At 46.0% G+C, this 14725-nt stretch overlaps 1 long non-coding RNA gene across 2 annotated transcripts in view; it reads right to left on the reverse strand.

The window, feature by feature from the left end:
• LOC140728908 (uncharacterized) overlaps positions 1-14725 on the reverse strand; it is a 29635-nt gene that overhangs the window by 8421 nt on the left and 6489 nt on the right. The window contains exon 3 of one of the 2 annotated variants that reach the window (XR_012099207.1): positions 10965-12541. The exons of the other annotated variant lie outside the window; for it this stretch is intronic. This is a non-coding gene — a long non-coding RNA (uncharacterized lncRNA). Of the gene's footprint in view, positions 1-10964; positions 12542-14725 lie in introns of those variants that run through there. 2 annotated transcript variants of the gene reach the window in all.

The raw sequence follows: 14725 nt of genomic DNA on the forward strand, positions 1-14725 counted from the left end.
TTTGGTTTAGAAACACAAACTGCACGTACTAATCTTTGACAAACTTAGCATTCATTCCTCAAGTTGATTCATTCATAGTTCAAAGAAATTTATCTCCAAGCGGACAGGGTAAGGATAGTTTCATTATTGTGTGGAGGAAAACCTACTAATAGCTACAATGTCAATGTAGATAAGGTTTCAATACTTAGAACTTAATGGATATATTTAGAAATTATATTTGGCCTTAAATTTCACTTATCACTCTTGGCAGTGTGGAGGATCAGAGGGATCTTGGGGTCCGAGTCCAAGCTCAAAGCAGCTGTGCAGGTTGACTCTGTGGTTAAAAACGCATATGGTGCATTGGCCTTCATCAATCGTGGAATTGAATTTAGGAGCCGAGAGGTAATGCTGCAGCTCTATAGGACCCTGGTCAGACCCCACTTGGAGTACTGTGCTCAGTTCTGGTCGCCTCACTACAGGAAGGATGTGGAAGCCATAGAAAGGGTGCAGAGGAGATTTACAAGGATGTTGCCTGGATTGGGGAGCATGCCTTATGAGAATAGGTTGAGTGAACTCGGCCTTTTCTCCTTGGAGCAACAGAGGATGAGAGGTGACCTGATAGAGGTGTACAAGATGATGAGAGGCATTGATCATGTGGATAGTCAGAGGCTTTTTCCCAGGGCTGAAATGGTTGCCACAAGAGGACACAGGTTTAAGGTGCTGGGGTGTAGGTACAGAGGAGATGTCAGGGGTAAGTTTTTCACTCAGAGAGTGGTGAGTGCGTGGAATGGGCTACCAGTAATGGTGGTGGAGGCAGATATGATAGTGTCTTTTAAGTGACTCTTGGATAGGTACATGGAGCTTAGAAAAATAGAGGGCTATAGGTAAACCTAGTAATTTCTAAGGTAGGGACATGTTCGGCACAACTTTGTGGGCTGAAGGGCCTGTATTGTGCTGTAGGTTTTCTATGTTTCTGTCAATCCACTGACTGTGCAATAGCCTCTGCCCTCCACTCTAGAACATAGAACATAGAAATTTACAGCACATTACAGGACCTTTGGCCCAAAATGTTGTGCTGACCATGTAACCTGCTCTAGAAACTGCCTAGAATTTCCCTACCTCATAGCCCTCTATTTTTCTAAGCTCCATGTACCTATCTAAGAGCCTCTCTAAAGACCCTGTTGCATCTGCCTCTACCACCGTCACTGGCAGTGCATTACTCACTACAATGTGTGAAAAGCTTACCTCTGACATCCCCTTGTAACTATGCCCCCTCATGTTAGCCATTTCAGCCCTGGGAAAAAGCCTCTGGCCATCCACATGATCAATGCCTCTCTGTCCTGTCCCACCTAGAAAATGGGTCTCATGTGCCAGGCTGCTGCTTATAGACTTAATTTCTGCCTTTAACACCATCATACCCCAGAAACCGGTGGGGAAACTGTCCTCACTGGATCGCGACACCTCCTTCTGTAAGTGGGCACTGGACTCCATAACAGTCAGTCTGGGCAGCAACGTCTCTGATCGCAGTGCACTGAACACTGGCACTCCCTGAGGATGCGTGCTCAGCCCGCAGCGGATGCATGACTGTGTCGCAGGATCCAGCTCAAACCGTACCATCATGTTTGTGGATGGCGCAACAGTGAGAACAGAAATGACAAGACGGAGTAGAGAGAGGAAGCTGAGCGGCTGGTGGGCCGGTGTGAGAAGAGCGACCTAAGCCTGAACGTGGAGAAGACACAGGAAACCGTTGTCGACTTCAGGAGGGTGCAGACAAACCATCCCCCTCTGCGAATACTCTCCGTAGAGAGAGTTAAATGCCCCAAGTCTCTGGTGTTCACATCAGGATGACCTCACCTACCCCCTTCATCACGTCCCTGAACGAGAAGACACTGAAGAGCCTCCACTTCCTAAAGAGAATGTGGAGAATGAGGTTCCCACACCCCCATCCTATTTTCCACCAGGCCAGCAGACTGCTTAATTCATGCCAACACAACCATGTTTCTATGGCATACCAACTATCCTGTTGTGCATACTATTTATTATAAATTACAATAAATTGCACATTGCACATTTAGACAGAGATGTAATGTAAAGATTTTTACTCCTCATGTATATGAAGGATTTACACTAAGTAATAAAATCAATACAATTCAATTCAATTCTTTGCCCATTCCCCCCAAACTGTTCTAGTCCTTCCGCCGACTCCCTGCTTCCTCAACACTACCTGCCACAAAGCCATCCATCCCATCATCCAAACCATTGATATACAACGCGAAAACATTAGAAGGAGGAGGCGGAGTAGGCCACCTGGCCCATCAAGCCTGCTCCCCCAAAGAATCGGTCCCAACACCGACCCCTGCAGATCTGCACTAGTTACCAGCACGAGAAAGAAACATAGAAATCTACAGCACATTACAGGCCCTTCGGCCCACTCTACTCTACAGACTGCCTAGAATTACCCTACTGCATAACCCTCTACTTTTCTAAGCTCCATGTACAAAGTACCTATCTAAGAGGCTCTTAAAATACACTATTGTATCCACCTCTACCACCTTTGTTTGCAGCCCATTCCACGCACTCACCACCCTCTGTGTGAAAAACCTACCCCTGACATCCCCTTGTACCTACTTCCAAGCACCTTAAAACTGTGCCCTCTCATGCTAGCCATTTCAGCCCTGGGAAAAAGCCTCTGACTATCCACGTGATCAATGCCTCTCATCATCTTATGCACCTCTATCAGGTTACCTCTCATCCTCCATTGCTCCAAGGAGTAAAGGCCAAGCTCACTCAACCTATTCTCATAAGGCATGCTCTCCAATCCAGGCAACATCCTTGTAAATCTCCCTTTATTCTCACTTTATTCCCACTCTTTGCCTCCTGCCGATCAGCCAGTCTTCTGTATATGATCCTGATGAAGGGTCTCGGCTCAAGATGTCAATTGTTTAATCCCTCCATGGATGCTATCCGACCGGTTGAGTTCCAGCAGCATTTTGTGGGCTTTGCTCAAGGTTTCCTGTATCTGCAGAATCTCCTGTATTTCTAACAATACCAACGTCTGTCCTGTAACACTACCGCTGGACAGAGTTGTAGGGGAGATCAGATGCCCATGATGAAATGAGCTGGTTAGTAGCAGGACTTTGGAAACTGAGTGTGAGTGTGACAGTGAACATGATATTCCTGAGGGGGTCACGTGCAAAGGAAGGGATGAGGAAGTGCAGCCAGTAGGACAGTTACACGTGTGCTATTCAACGCTCTCCTCTGCTGGTATTAGTTTAGCACTCCATAGTGTCAGTGATCGCCGATGGGGGATTGATTCCCGTCGCCGTCTGTGAGGAGCTTGTACCTTCTCCCCATAGCTTTGCTCCAGTTTCCTCTCAAATTCCGCTCAGTCCGTCAGACAACTCTGCTCTTGTTGGGAGTCTGGATGATAATGTTGGGTTTGGCCTTTCACGAGTGTACTGCAGCAAGTTCAGAATGGTGTAGACTGGATATGCAGAGTGGAAGCAGGACACATCAATGTCATGCTGGCAGTTAACGTTAAATGGATCTGGAGAGAGGAAGATGCTCGAGAAGGAACCCAAGTGGGCTTGGCAATTCTAATGGCAGGAAAAAAAATTCCACAGTCTCATTTGAACTCAGAGGCAAAGAAATAAAATCTAACATCCACGTGCCTATCTAAGAGTAAATCTGCCTCCACCACCTCTCCTGGCAAAGTATTCCACGCACCCACGGCTCTTTATATAAAGAACAGTGTTAAAAATAGGTTTTTGTATTTTATGGTAATATTATATCTTGGCACTGTGCTGCTGTAAGTCAATAAATTTCACATCATCCTAAGTCAGTGAAAAAATAAAGCACACAAAATGCTGGAGACATTCTGCAGGCCAGGCAGTAGCTGTGGAAATGAATAAACAGTCGACATTTCATCCAAGACCCTTCATCAGGACTAATGACTTTGGTGACTTTGGAGGACTTTGGTGAGAGGAAATCAGTACGTGCTTGCTGAGGTAAAAAGGTAAGGTCAGTAGGTTCTTTTTTCATTTATTCTGACTAATCTGGGATCAGGTAATGGGGGAGACAGTTAGAGCAGTGGTGTGCTCCGTATGCAGTATGTGGGAGGTCAGGGTCAACACAGTTGTTCCTGATGACCACACCTGCAATAGGTGCATCCAGCTGCAGCTCCTATCAGACCGAGTTAGGGAATTGGAGCAGGAGCTGGATGAACTACGGATCATTCGGGAGGCAGAGGCAGAGATAGATAAGAGTTATCGGGAGGTAGTCACACCGAAAAGTCAGGAGGTAGGCAAATGGTGACAGTCAAGAGAGGCAGGGGGAGCAGACAGAGAGAGCAGAGCACCCCTGTGGCCGTCCCAATCAACAATAAGTATACTGTTTTGGATACTGTTGGTGGGGATGACCTACCAGGAACAAGTTGCAGTGGTCCTGTCTCTGGCACTGAGGTTGGACCCTCGACTAGGAAGGGGAGGAGGGAAGAGAAGAGAGCGGTAGTGATAGGGGATTCTATAGTCAGGGGGGCAGATAGGAGATTTTGTGGGGAAGATCGGGAGTCTCGGATGGTATGTTGCTTCCCTGGTGCCGGGGTCTGAGACATCTCAGATCGGGTGCAGGTTATTCTCGAGAGGGAGGGCAAGAATCCAGATGTTGTAGTCCATGTAGGGACCAACGACATAGGTAGGATGAGTGAGGGGGTCCTGTGTAGTGAGTTCAGGGAGTTAGGTGTGAAGCTAAAGGGCAGGACCTCCAGGGTAACAATCTCGGGATTGCTACCTGTGCCACGTGCGAGTGAGGCAAGGAACAGAAAGATTATACAGATTAATACGTGGCTGAGAGGATGGTGCAGGAGGGAGGGCTTCAGGTTTTTAGATAATTGGGCTTTGTTCCAGGGAAGGTGGGATCTGTTCCGAAGGGACGGTTTACACCTGAACTGGAGCGGTACTAACATTCTTGCAGGGAAGTTTGCTAGTGCTTCTTGGGGGGGGTTTAAACTAAATTTCAGGGGGCGGGGATCCAGAATGTGAGAGAGGATAGCGAGATGAAGAATAAAGGACAGGTGGGGACTACACGGTTCTGGAATATTAAGTGTGTAGTAGAGAAAGGTGAGGCGGAACAGGTGATAAGGAGGACACACATACAGAGGGATGGTCTGACGGAACATGGAGTTAAATGTGCAGAAAGAATAAGTAAATTTAGGAAGGACAACAAAATTCTAGGGGCGTATAGCCCGAAGGGATTTTGGGGAGCTGGGTTAAGCACAATAGGCAGAGATTCAAACAGAGAGAGGAGAAATGGGCTAAAAATTCTATATCTGAATGCACGAAGTGTCAGAAATAAGGCGGATGAGCTTGAAGCTCAGGTGCGAAAGGGTAACTATGATGTTGTTGGGATAACGGAGACCTGGGAAATGAATGTACAAGGGTATACGTGCTATCGTAGGGACAGAAATATGGGCAGAGGGGGTGGGGTGGCCCTGTTGGTGAGGAATGAGATTCAGTCCTTTGCAAGGGGGGACATAGGATCAGGAGAAGTGGTGTCTGTGTGGATAGAACTGAGGAACAGTAAGGGCAAAAAGACCCTAATGGGTGTTGTCTACAGGTCACCAAACAGTGGCATGGATATTGGGTGCAAGTTGAATAGAGAGTTAACATTGGCATGTGGCAAAGGTAATGTCGCAGTAGTTATGGGGGATTTCAACATGCAGGTGAACTGGGAGAATCAGGTTGATGCTGGACCCCAGGATAGGGAGTTTGTAGAGTGCCTAAGGGATGCATTCTTGGAACAGCTTGAATGAGAGCCGACCAGGGACAAGGCTATTCTGGATTTAGTGTTAGGTAATGAACAGGATTTGATAAGCGATCTTGAAGTAAAGGAGCCATTAGGAGGTAGTGACCATAATATGATAAGTTTTTATCTGCAATTTGAGAAGGATAAGGGCAGCTCGGAGGTGACAGTGTTGCAGTTGAACAAAGGAGACTATGGAGCCATGAGGGAGGAGCTGGCCAAAGTTAACTGGACGGATAGCCTAGCAGAAAAGACAGAGGAACAGCAATGGCAGGTATTCTTGGGAATAATGCACAAGGTGCAAAATCAGTTCATCCCCCGGAGAAGGAAGGATTCAAAGGGGGGAAAGGGGCCACAGTGGTTGACAAAGGAAGTCAGAGATTGCATAGCATTAAAAAAAAGGAAGTTTGACAGAGCTAAGGTGAGTGGGAGGACAGATGATTGGGAAATTTTTAAGGAACAACAGAACTTAACTAAAAAGGCAATACGGGGAGAAAAAATGAGGTACGAACGCAAGCTAGCCAGGAATATAAAGGAGGATAGCAAAAGCTTTTTTAGGTATGTGAAGAGAAAGAAGATAGTTAAGAACAATGTTGGGCCCTTGAAGAATGAATTGGGTGAAATTGTTATGGGAAACAGAGAAATGGCAGAAGAATTTAATAAGAACTTTAGATCTGTTTTCACTAAGGAAGACACAAGCAATCTCCCAGATGTATGGATGGGCCAAGGACATAGGGTAACAGAGGAAATGAAACAGATTGACATTAGGAAGGAAACGGTGATGAGTAGACTGATGGGACTGAAGGCTGACAAATCCCCAGGTCCAGATGGTCTGCATCCTAGGGTACTAAAGGAGGTGGCTCTGGAAATTGCGGATGCATTGGTAATCATTTTCCAATGTTCCTTAGATTCAGGATCAGTTCCTGATGATTGGAGAATGGTTAATGTTATCCCACTTTTTAAGAAAGGAGGGAGGGAGAAAACAGAGAACTATCGACCTGTCAGTCTAACATCAGTAGTGGGGAAGATGCTAGAGTCCATTATTAAAGATGAAATAGTGGCATATCTAGATAGCAGTGATAGGATTGGGCCAAGCCAGCATGGATTTACCAAGGGCAAATCATGCTTGACTAATCTATTGGAGTTTTTCCGAGGATGTAACCAGGAAGTTAGACAAGGGAGATCCAGTGGATGTAGTGTACCTTGATTTTCAGAAGGCATTTGATAAGGTCCCACATAGGAGATTGGTGGATAAAATCAAAACTCATGGCATTGGGGGGAAGATATTGACATGGATAGAAAACTGGCTGGCAGATAGAAAGCAAAGGGTAGCGGTGAATGGGTGTTTTTCGGAATGGCAGGTGGTGACTAGTGGGGTGCCACAGGGCTTGGTATTGGGACCACAGCTGTTTACGATTTACGTCAACGATTTAGATGAAGGCTTTGAGAATAACATCAGCAAGTTTGCCGATGATACTAAGCTGGGTGGCAGTGTGACATGTGATGAGGATGTTAGGAGAATTCAGGGTGACTTGGATAGGCTGGGTGAGTGGGCAGATACTTGGCAGATGACGTTTAATGTGAATAAGTGTGAGGTTATCCACTTTGGGAGTAAGAACAGGAAGGCAGATTATTATCTGAATGGTGTAAAGTTAGGTAAGGGAGAAATACAAAGAGACCTAGGAGTCCTTGTTCATCAGTCACTGAAGGTGAATGAGCAAGTGCAGCAGGCAGTGAAGAAGGCTAATGGAATGTTGGCCTTTATTACAAAGGGAATTGAGTACAAGAGCAAGGAAATCCTCTTGCATTGTACAGGGCCTTAGTGAGACCACACCTGGAGTATTGTGTACAGTTTTGGTCTCCAAGGTTAAGGAAGGACATCCTGGCTGTAGAGGAAGTGCAGCGTAGATTCACAAGGTTAATTCCTGGGATGTCAGGACTGTCTTACGCAGAGAGGTTAGAGAGACTGGGCTTGTACACGCTGGAATTAAGGAGATTGAGAGGGGATCTGATTGCAACATATAAGATTATTAAGGGATTGGACAAGATAGAGGCAGGAAATATGTTCCAGATGCTGGGAGAGTCCAGTACCAGAGGGCATGGTTTGAGAATAAGGGGTAGGTCATTTAGGACAGAGTTAAGGAAAAACTTCTTCTCCCAGAGAGTTGTGGGGGTCTGGAATGCACTGCATTGGAAGGCAGTGGAGGCCAATTCTCTGGATGCTTTCAAGAAGGAGCTAGATAGGTATAGGGGAATCAAGGGATATGGGGACAAGGCAGGAACCGGGTATTGATAGTAGATGATCAGCCATGATCTCAAAATGGCGGTGCAGGCTCGAAGGGCTGAATGGTCTACTTCTGCACCTATTGTCTATTGACTGAGTCCTGATGAAGGGTCTTGGCCCAAGACTTCGACTGTTTACTCTTTTCCATAGTTGCTGCCTGTCCTGCTGAGACCCTCCAGCATTTTGTGTGCATTACTTTGATTTCCAGCGTTTGCGGATTTTCTCTTGCCAGTGACAATGAACCAGATTCTGCGGTCCCAGCAGTGTTGAAGTCCCTCTATTGTGGCTGAAGGCGTCCTTACTGAGACGGAATGGCTCTGTATTAAATTGCTTGCTGAGCTAAATCCCGGAGAGCAGATCAGCTTGGCACTCTGATGGAATTAGAATATGTCCGGGCCTGCCGATTTTCCCTGAGCTTCCTTTGTGTAAGAATGTAAAAGACATAATGTTCTGAAATTTAACTCGTACTCTTTCCCTCAGAGCACAATCGTGGAGAGGAAATTCCCCCAGTAACTGCATCTGATAACATGTTCTACACACCCACCAGACTGTGTGTAAAAAATCTATCTCTGACAGGACCCCCAATACTTTCCTCCAGTCAGCTTAAAATTCTGACCCTTCGTGGTAATGCCTGCAAGAAACTTAATCTCAAGGTACTACAGTAATTGTGTGATATGTGTGCTTCGATGATAAATTTACTGTGACCCTGATTTGACTTCCATCCTGGGGAAAAGTTGCTGGCTACCCACTTGATTCAAAGATTCAAGGCATATTTATTGTCGAAGTATGTGTAAATGATACAATCTTGAGATTTGTCTGCTTACTGTACCCAATGAGAAAAAAGACCAACATCCAATGTGCTGCCAAAGTGGAAAAAAAAACACAAATCATGCAAACAATAGAAACATTCTGAACCAAATAGACCCAAATCTCGGAACAGCCGGAGCAAGCTCAAAGCCCCGGTCTCAAGTTCATCGTAGAGCGGGGCAAGCTGCTGCAAAGTTTGAAGTGTGCAGCTGTGGGGGAAGACTCACTGCCTCAGCGCCACCGAGAGAGGACAGCCAGCAAAATCAGCAAAACCCTCACCTCCGGTCCTGGCGCCCTGCCTAATCTGGGCCCGCGCTTAAATCATCCAAACACCAGATCATGCCCCGCTGGACCCAGCCCGAAGCCACCCTCAGCCACTCCAAATCAGCTCAGTGCTTACAGCAATCAACTTCTTTTCCCCAGTCCTGTAGAATCGTCGACTGTACTCTTTTCTGTAGATGCTGCCTGGCCTGCTGAGTTCCTCCAGCATTTTCTGTGAGTCACTTCAACTCTATCTCTGTCTCTGAAACCACCTCAAACGCATTGTGCCCTGACATTGCACAGCTCATCCCTCAAGTCAGCTTCGTCTCTCTTCGCCTCTTCACTGTTTGTGGTGATAGTTTACCTCAAAAAATATTCTTAATGATGTTTTTAGTTGTATTTCTTGCCTTCTGAACTGCCAGTGAGCTGTTGCACAACTTCAGTAGCCATCTTAAACCTGAACCTATGGCAGAGATCAATGCCTTGTATCATCTGATACAGCTCAATCAAATCACCTCTTGTCTTTCTTCATTCCAAACAGAAAAGCTTTCACTTGCTCAATCTCTCCTCATAAAGCATGTTCTCCAATCCAGGCCGCATCTCCTCTGCACCCTCTCTAAAGCTTCCACATCCTTCCTATAATGAGGTGACCGGAACTGAGCACTGGGCGTGTAGGCGAAGTGGCAGGAGCTTGGCATAATGCTGGGCCCAGACTCACTGAGGTTTTATAGGGTGCCTGCCTTCCACAGTCACACATATCGTAGCACGTCCCAACCTATCACGATGAGCTATCGGTGTGCAGAATAAACTGCTGGAGGAACTCAGCGGATCACACAGCAGCACGTTGACGCTGTATGACTTGGTAACTTCCAGCAGTTTACTTCTTGATCCTGGTTCCAGCATCAGCATAAACACAAGAGATTCTGCAGATGCTGTAAAGTCCAGAGTAACACACACAAGAAGTGTTGGAGTGTAAGCTTGTCACGCTTCGTCCTGGGGCAGCTCGTCCACTGTTGGTCCGCACCAAACACTCAGCTCTCACTTGTGGCTCCAAGTAACTGCTTGCACTTTGTCGGTGGCCATACGCAGGTACACCACTTTGACAGGCGAGCTAAACCAGGTGAGGGTAGCTGGGAAACTCCAACCCCGGTGAGATAGGGAGATGCTTACCCCAGCATGTGAAGCCAGTTCCGGTAGACCGGACGTATGAGATCAACATAAATCCCATTTCCCCACATTAGGCCCAACGTATTCTCCCTGCCTTGCCGATTTAGGTCTAGTTCGATGGCATCCGTTAGTCTGGCGAGACCATGGATCTGCGCCTGGAAAGTCTTGTTTCAGTCTGTGTTGGTAGAGCAGTGTCTGTTGTGGCTGTAGAGGCCCACATGGGAGTGACAGTGTCGGCTGCAGCGACTGCACTTGAAGGCGCTGTCCTCCGGTGTTGTCTTGCTGCTGTTTTAACGGTGAGTGCGCTTTTCTTCAGCAGCAAGCCTCAGCTTCTCTTCTCTTTTTATATCTCTGCGTAGTTCCAGCCTCCAGCGAGAGCGATCGCTTGCAATGTCCTCCCACCTCTCGACGTTCATGTTCAGTGACTTCCTGTCTCTCTTGCAGACATCTTTGAAACGAAGATGGGGCCGCCTTTATGCTCTCTTACCAGAGGCCAGTTCTCCGTACAGCAGGTCTTTCGGGATCTTCCCATCTGACATGCGGTGTACGTGGCCCAGCCAGCGGAGACGGCATTGTTGGAGCAGGGTGAAGAGGCTGGGTATCTGGCCAGGACCTCATTGTTGGTGTCTAAATGCCTCCTAAAACTACTAACTGTTTCTGATTTCACCCCCTCTTCTGTCAACATGTTCCAGATAACACCACTCCCTACATGTAAAAGAAAAATCCCTCCTATCTCCTTTCGAACTTCTTCCTCACACCTTATCTCTATGTCCGAGGAATTTTAGCCATGGGAAATATGTGTTCTGCTGAAGGGTTTCAGCCTGAAACGTCGACTACTTTTTTCCATAGATGCTGACTTCCTCCAGCATTTTGTATGAATTGCTTGAATTTCCAGCATCTGCAGATTTTCTCTTGTTTGTCATAGGACATATTTATTGTGTGTTTCCCTTTCTATGCCTCTCATCATCCTATATATCCCACCAGGTCTCCTTTCTACTACCTTCACTCCTTGGAAAAGGAACACCAGTCCTCTCCCTCCACATAACTAAAGTCTTCACAAACCAGGCAGCATCCTGGAGTGTCTACAGTAAACTGCCGGAGGAGCTCGTCTGTCTGAATCAGAAGCAGATTCAATATCACCGGCATATGTCGTGAAATTTGTTAACTTTACAGCGTAAATATATATATAGCAAGAGAGAGAGAGGAACTGAATTACAGTGAAATAGATGTGTGTGCGTGTGTGTGTGTTAAATAGTTAAGCAAAAATAAGTAGTGGAAAAAAACAGAAATTAAAAGTAATGAGGTGGTGTTCATGGGTTTAATGGTAGAGGGAAGATGTTGTTCCTGAGTCATTGAGTGTGTGTCTTCAGGCTTCTATACCCCCTCTCTATGGTAACAATGAGAAGAGGGCATGTCCTGGGTGGTGGGAATCCTTAATGATGGACTCCACCTTCCTAAGGCACCGCTGCCTGAAGACGTCTTGAATACTCCCGAGGCTGGTACCCATGATGGAGCTGACTAATTTTACAAGTTTCTGCAACTAACTTTGATCTTGTGTAGTAGCCCCCCCCATACCAGACAGTGATGCAGCCAGTCAGAATGCTCTCCATGGTACATCTGTAAATGTTTTTGAGTGTTTTGGTTGACAAAAGAAATTTCCTCAGATATAGCCGCTGTCTTGCCTTCTTTATAGCTGCATCAATAAACGGTGTCCCAGTTCAGTCATCTGCGATCTTGACACCCAGGAACTTGAAACTGCTCACTCTTCCACTTCTGATCCCTCTATGAGGATTGGTTTGTTTTCCATCATCTTACCCTTCCTGGTCCACAATCAGCTCTTTCATCTTCTCACTCCTGTACGCCCTCTCATCTGAGATTCTACCAACAGTGGTTGTATCAGCAAAAGTACAGATGCTATTTAAGCTATGCCTAGCCACACAGTCATGGATATAGAGAGAGTAGTGCAGTGAGCTAAGCACACATCCCTGTGATGTGCCAGTGTTGATAGCAAGATGGAGATGTCATTTCCAATCCGCACAGATGGTGGTTTCCCGGTTAAGGAGTCAAGGATCCAGTTGCAGAGGGAGGTACAGAGGCTTAGGTTCTGGAGCTTTCTGATCAGGACTGTATGAGTGATGATGTTAGATGCTGAACTATAGTCAGAATCAGAATCAGGTTTATTATCACTGGCATGTGATATGAAATTTGTTAAGTTAGCAATAGCAGTTCCATGCAATCCATAATCTAGCAGAGAGAAAAAAAATAAGTAAAATAAAATAATATTAATAAATTAAACAAGTAAATCAATTACAGTATATGTACATTCAATAGATTTTTTTAAAGTGCAAAAACAGAAATACTGTATATAAAAAAAAAGTAAGGTAGTGTCCAAAGCTTCAATATCCATTTAGGAATCGGATGGCAGAGGGGAAGAAGCTGTTCCTGAATCGCTGAGTGTGTGCCTTCAGGCTTCTGTATCTCCTGCCTGGTGGTAACAGTGAGAAAAGGGCATACCCCGGGTTCTAAAGGTCCTTAATAATGGTTGCTGCCTTTCGGAGACACCGCTCCCTAAAGATGTCCTGGGTACTTTGTAGACTAATACGCAAGATGGAGCTGACTAGATTTACAACCTTCTGCAGCTTCTTTCGGTCCTGTTCAGTACCGTACCACACCAGACAGTGATGCAGCCTGTCAGAATGCTCTCCACGGTACAACTATAGAGGTTTTTGAGTGTGTTTGTTGACATACCAAATCTCTTCAAACTCCTAATGAAGCATAGCCGCTGTCTTGCCCTCTTTATAACTACATCAATATATTGGGACCAGGTTAGATCATCAGAGATCTTGACACCCAAGAACTTGAAGCTGCTCACTCTCTCCACTTCTGATCCCTCTATGAGAATTGGTGTGTGTTCCTTCATCTTACCCTTCCCGAAGTTCACAATCAGCTCTTTCATCTTAGTGACAAAAAAACAGCATCCTGACATAGGGACTTGTATTGTCCAGGTGATCCAAGGTTGCTTGGAGAGCCATTAAGATCACACCAGCTGCAGACCTATTGTGGTGATAGGCAAACTGCAGTAGGTCCAGGTCATTCCTGAGACCAGTGTTAATTCTAGCCTCTAAAAGCATTTCATTACCATAGATGTGAGTGCTACTGGACTCACCCTGCTCTTCTTGAGCAGTGGTATAATTGTTGCCCTTTTGAAGCAGGTGGGAACTTCTGACCGTAGCAATGAGAGACTGAAGGTGTCTTTGCATATCCCCAGTTTTTCAATGCCTTCTAAGGTACTCCATCGGGTCCTACCGTCTTGCGAGGGTTGACCCTCCTGAGAAACAGCCTGACATCGCCCTCCGAGACAGAGGTAACAGGGTCACCGGATAGTGCAGGTACCCCTCATAGCTGTAGTTTTGTTCTCCTTTTCAAAGTAAGCATAAAAGGCATTGAGTTTGTCTTGTAGAGAAGCATCGCTGCCATTTATAATGCTGGGTTTTGCTTTGGAGGAAGTAATGGCCTTCAAACCTCGCGAGAGTTGACGTGCATCTGACATCTCCAGGAATTGTTTCTTGATTCTTGGAATAGCCAAGAACAAATTATACCTGTTGTTGTGTACAGATCCGGGTTGCCACGTTTAAGTGCCACAGGTCCTGAAGAGAGAATTCAGGGAGATGGGTAGGAAGCTGAAAAACAGGACTTCCAGGGTAGTAATCTCAGGATTACTGCCTGTGCCACATTCTAGCGAGTGCAAGAATAGCATGATAGGCATATTAATGTGTGGCTGAGAGACTGGTGTAGGGAGCAGGACTTCGGGTTCCTGGATCATTGGGGCAACTTCTGGGGGAGGTACGACCTGTACAAAAAGGACGGGTTACACCTGAACCCAAAGGGGTCCGATATCCTAGCAGGCAGTTTTAATAGAGCTGTTAGGGAGGGCTGTGCTGGATTGAGTGTTATGCAATGATCTGATAAGAGAGGTTAAGATTAAGGAACCTTAGGGAATGGTGATCACAATATGACCGAGTTCCCTTTGAAATGTGAGAATGAGAAACTAAATTCCAATCTGTTGGTATTTCAGTGGAATAAAGTAAATTACAATGGCATGAAAGGGGAACTGGTCAAAGTTGACTGGAAAGGGACACTAGCAGGAGGGACAGCAGAGCAGCAATGGCTGGAGTTTCTGCAGAAAATGAGGGGAGTGCAAGACAGATATATTCCAAATAAGAGGAAATTTTCAAAGGGAAGAAGGACACTACCGTGACTGACAAGTGAAGTCGGAGCCAAAGTAAAAACAAAAGAGAGGGCATACAAAGAAGCCAGAGCTAGTGGGAAGATAGAGGATTAGGAAGCTTTTAAAAACTTGCAGAAGGAAACTTAAGAAGGTCATTAGGAAGGAATTGTGAAAGGAAGCTGGTGACTAATATCAAAGAG

The sequence above is a fragment of the Hemitrygon akajei genome, chromosome 6 (genome assembly GCF_048418815.1).
Source record: "Hemitrygon akajei chromosome 6, sHemAka1.3, whole genome shotgun sequence".
NCBI classification, from domain to species: Eukaryota; Metazoa; Chordata; class Chondrichthyes; order Myliobatiformes; family Dasyatidae; genus Hemitrygon; species Hemitrygon akajei.